The sequence below is a fragment of the Carassius gibelio genome, chromosome B14, assembly GCF_023724105.1.
Source record: "Carassius gibelio isolate Cgi1373 ecotype wild population from Czech Republic chromosome B14, carGib1.2-hapl.c, whole genome shotgun sequence".
Lineage (NCBI taxonomy): Eukaryota > Metazoa > Chordata > Actinopteri > Cypriniformes > Cyprinidae > Carassius > Carassius gibelio.
Window position 1 is genome coordinate 2,103,998 of NC_068409.1, and position 5,198 is coordinate 2,109,195.

General features: G+C 38.3%; 2 long non-coding RNA genes across 2 annotated transcripts; both read right to left on the reverse strand.

The window, feature by feature from the left end:
- Positions 1-517: 517 nt before the first annotated feature.
- On the reverse strand, positions 518-1,146 carry LOC127971478 (uncharacterized). The gene is made up of 2 exons (XR_008156865.1): positions 1,018-1,146; positions 518-897 (listed from the first exon to the last, which is right to left on the reverse strand). It is a non-coding gene; the product is annotated as an uncharacterized LOC127971478 (long non-coding RNA).
- A 541-nt stretch (positions 1,147-1,687) lies between these two features.
- Positions 1,688-3,101, reverse strand: LOC127971477 (uncharacterized). The gene is made up of 4 exons (XR_008156864.1): positions 3,001-3,101; positions 2,675-2,835; positions 1,879-1,994; positions 1,688-1,735 (listed from the first exon to the last, which is right to left on the reverse strand). It is a non-coding gene; the product is annotated as an uncharacterized LOC127971477 (long non-coding RNA).
- Positions 3,102-5,198: the final 2,097 nt, after the last annotated feature.

The following is a 5,198-nucleotide window of genomic DNA, read 5'->3' on the forward strand; positions in this document are numbered from 1 at the left end:
TGCAGTGCTAAGAATATTAATTTATATATATATATATATATATATATATATATATATATATATATATATATATATATATATATAACTATTTAGCAAAAATCAGTGTAAAAATGTCCTCCTCACCCCCGTATCTTGCTCCTCATGTGCTGGACATCATGTGTGTGCTCTTGGTTTTAATGCAGTACAAGATCCCATTGATCATTCCTGATACATTCTCAGTTATCCCTCAAGTGTTTGTAACTATAAAGCCCATGGCACCATCTTGTAATGCAGAATAGTTAATCTCGTAACTCCCTTTATTTCACTAAAAAAATTGCATATTTGTTACTAAAATATAAAAAAATTACTTTCTGGTGTACTGATGTCCCAGATGTTATTAATCCGATCAAAAATGTTTATGTCTTAAATAAAAAAATAATCCCAATAATTAATATGTAGTTTTTCCAAGTCTAAAATAAACACATATGAGCCTACCTAGTAAAATGATGTATTTACCAAGAATCTTCAGAACACAATATTCACCATTTTCATTTTATTGAAGCATAGACTATAAAGTTGATAAAGTAGCATCAAGACGAATAAGATTCAATGAAAATAATTATCATCAAAAATACATTAACCTCATATATAAATCAGTTCACACAGATGAGTGATGAAATGTCCTTAAAAGTCACACAGTCCCATCCAGTCAACTGTGATACAGATCATGTGATACATATAAGACATGAGATACTGTTCCAGAAAATAATGATTCCCATCATCACATCTAAACTGGTTTCATCTCCCCATCGTGTTCTTCTTCTCTCGTGTCTGGAAACAGTTTGTGGCTGATATCCAGCACTGATGTGGTGTAGCTTGTTCTCAGCCAGAGGATCTCTCAGTCCTAACATCCCAGACCTGGTCAAAGTGAAACAAACAATCCAGATGAAGTTGTTTAATGGACAGAGAGCTCAGCTTATGTTCTGTGTGATTTTAGCAGTGTGAGCAACTATGACCCTTGTAGTACTGTACACTTACCATTCTTCAAGCTGTTTTGAGACCTTTTGAGAAGCTTTTTCTCTGAAGAGAATTTAGCACATCCTCTTCTTTCACTCCTTTCAAGAGCATCACTTGGTCAAAACCCCTCATTTGGCTGATGAGATCATCTGCACAAATTAAAATACTGCAATAAAAATTAAAGAATTAAGAAAAAGTTACAGAGGCAAAGGACTTGCTCATGAGACTGCATTAGCATGTGTAGTTCTCAGAGACTCTAGAATTCATCTATTGTTGCAGTAAATGTGTTTTCTTCCTCTAGAATCTTTCTCCAAAGTTCCTGACTTCTCTCACAAATGTGTTTTAGTCTGTGCAGTGTAAGGCCTGGCTTCAAACCAATCCACTATCAATTCACAATTTATAAAATAACATTTAGAAAACAATGAAATAATGTACATTGGTGTTTATATCAACTAAACCAATTTCATGATACTTGTCTACTTTTAAAACAGGTGGTGTGTTTTTAAAAACATAATATTAAAAATGTCCAGTCACACTTTGCTAACATGCTGTAATTGTAATAGTAAAAAAAGAAATCAAGGCTGACATGACCAGTTCTGTGAGAGATCATCATAAAATGTTGTATAACACAGCATTGCTTCAATACACACATACCAGAAGACTTCTGTTTGTTTGAGCTCAAGATGGCCGTCTTCATTTCTCATCCTGAGCATATCATTTCCTTGGTCTTCCTTCTCTTCTGTGATACGAGATAATCTCTACTTACTCTGTGTGCAATTAATATTGCTCATTAAACATAATTAAGTTAATTTAAAGTAAGATTCAGACCAAAGCATTTGAGGAGTAAATGTTGATTTAAAAAAATATTCTAAACAAATGTACCTGGGAAGAGCTGATCATGGCAAGATTCGCTGAGACTCAGTAATAGCTCTTTTAGTTTTTAGGAAGGTTTGTGAGGGTTGGCTCTTGAGTGAGCTGTTGAGCTTGATATTTTAGACCTGAAAAAGAAGAACAGCATTAGGATTATCTGCAAAAAATCCTGTAAGACAGAAAGAAGGAAATATTATTAATTACGTGCAACTTGTACATTACACCTCTGTAAAGATGCTGTATAATTAAAAGTTAAATGCATCCATTATTGAAAGCAAGTAATTAATAGCAAGCTATAGTCATATGAATTCTTTTGATAGTGTCAGATGAGGCTGTCCTGGGGCTTGTACAATATCATACAAGTGTTAAACTGGATTATTAAGACTGTGATGTGTTTAGGGATCATTTTTAAGACTTTGACCCTGTCCAGATACCCACACTTGCAGTCTTGGCCACTTGAGAGTGTGTGTACGTGACAGTGTGTGAACGAGACTGTCCCCGGTCTTAATAATGCCAAAGCACAGCGTCCTTAACACACACTAAACCTCTCCAATACTGCTCCGGAGCGCTATACAAAGCTTAGTGTATCCCATCATGCATCATGTTTTGGAATAAATCGTCAGACTTTTTGCCGAGATCTCACAAGAGGTCATGGGAAGCTGTCCAATGTACAGTATGTGAAATATTGATAATTAGTTATTAAAAATCTCTGTAAACACATAAGTGTCCCATAAGGCAGTGGCTCCCAATCCTGGTCCTGGAGAACCCCAACACTGCACATTTGAGATGTCTCCCTGATCAAACACACCTGATTCAACTCATCAGCTCATCAGTGAAGACTCCAAGGCAGATAAGAGAGACACCAAAACCGTGCAGTGCTGGGGTTCTCCAGGATCAGGATTGGGAAACACAGTCATCAGGTCATGAAAAGTTCGACACACACTTGTGGTTATCATGCTCACTCGAACACTAGGCCAAATACAGGAAAGACTTCAAATAAGTAATCAAGTGGTCAAGTGCAAAGATGGCAAGTGTGGGTATTTGGACAGTGCAACAGTTTAAGAAACAACAAATGCTGTACAAATTATAACAGCAGGAATGTTTGATAAAAGAGACAAACTATCACAGACTTACTGCTGCATATATCTGCCTCCACAGCTTTCTGTCTTCTCCATTTCTGAAGGAATCCCTCTCCAGAAACACCACTGGGCTGACTGCCTTTATGTCTTTTCAGCTAAAAATAAAAATAATTAAAGCTGCAAGCAGCGATGAACGGGCCCTCGCACCCGGGCTCACCGCCAGCGAGTGGCTTTATTAATTAGGTGAACGATGAGAAATATGCATTTAAACTCATAAATATAAGTGGAATATATCAAAGTTTACTCCATATATGTGCCAATCTTCCTGTTGCCAGCAGGTGGTGTTCTCATTATAATGGAATATTGGCCTTCAAATGTGTTTAGGGCAGGACTCTTATCGAACATGTGAGGTTTGGGGAAGACTGAACAAATTATGCCTGAGTTCCAACAACTTCTCTTACTGTGGCGAGACATCAAAATTTGTCATGGCGCCATGGACACGCCCTTTAACAAAAACTCAAGATCTCCACAAGTTAACATTGCACAGGCCTTTAGATTAGACTGACTACAAAAAATACTTTAATCTCAAAAAAATTCTAGGAGTAGTTTGTCGCAGCCTAAAACATGTCACTTCCTGTTGCCAGCAGGTGGCGCTATGACTATAACTGAAAATAGGCATGTAGATCTGTTAAGGGCAGAAGTCTTATCTAACATGTGAAGTTTGGGGCAGATTGGACATTGTATGTCTGAGTTACAGCAACTTCCTTTTCATGGCGAAACATCGAAATTTGTCAGGCCACCATGGACACGCCCTTTAACGAAACCTCAAGATATTCACCATTTAACATCTCAAAGGCCTTAAGATTTAACTGACCAAGTTTGGTGTTGATCTGAATAAATCTCTAGGAGGAGTTTGCTAAAGTACAACCCCTGAAAATGGCAAAAACAACGCCAATTTTGCAGAGAAAATTCTAAATAACTGACTTCCTGTTGGGATTCGGATTTTGTACCAAGAGACTTTTTCGTAGATATTGGTGTGTTACATGTGTGTACTGATTTTTGTACATGTACATGAAACATAGCTCGAGACGCACTCCGTTGAAAGTGAATACGCACTCCGTTGAAAGTGTATAGGTGGCGCTATCGAGCCATTTTGCCACACCCGATGGAATATTGGCCTTCAGATCTGTTCAGGCCAGGACCCTTATCACACATGTGAAGTTTGATCAAGATCGGACATTTTATGCCTGAGTTAAAACATCTTTTATTCCCATGGCGAGACATCGAACTTCGTCACGGCGCCATGGACACGCCTTTTAACAAAAACTCAAGATCTTCACAACTAAACATCACACAGGTCTTTAGATTAGACTGACCACAAAAAAAGACATTGATGTCATCAAATTTCTAGGAGTAGTTTGTCACAGTGTAAAATATGTCACTTCCTGTTGCCAATAGGTGGCGCTATGACTATAACTGAACATTGGCATGTAGATCTGTTCAGGTCAAGAGTCTCATCCAACATGTGAAGTTTGGGGCAGATTGGACATTGTATGTCTGAGTTACAGCAACTTCCTTTTTCATGGCGAAACATCGAAATTTGTCAGGCCGCCATGGACCCGCCCTTTAACGAAACGTCAAGTCCTTCGCAATTCATTATCGCAAAGGGCTTTAGATTACACTGACCAAGTTTGGTGTTGATCTGAATAAATCTCTAGGAGGAGTTCGTTAAAGTACAACCCCTGAAAATGGCAAAAACAACAGCAATTTTGAAGGGAAAATTCAAAATAACCGACTTCCTGTTGGGATCCGGATTTCGTACCAAGAGACTTTTTTGTAGGTATTGGAGTGTTACATGTGTGTACCAATTTTTGTACATGTACGTGAAACATAGCTCGAGGCGCACTCCGTTGAAAGTGTATAGGTGGCGCTATAGAGCCATTCTGCCACACCCGGTGGAATATTGGCCTGAAGATCTGTTCAGGCCAGGACTCTTATCACACATGTGAAGTTTGGGGAAGATCGGACATCTTATGCCTGAGTTATAACATCTTTTATTCGCATGGCGAGACATCGAACTTCGTCGCGGCGCCATGAACAAGCCTTTTAACGAAAACTCAAGATCTTCACAACTGAACATCGCACAGGCCTTTAGATTAGACTGACCACAAAAAAGACATTGATGTCATAAAATTTCTAGGAGTAGTTCTTCGCAGCGTAAAATATGTCACTTCCTGTTGCCAATAGGTGGCA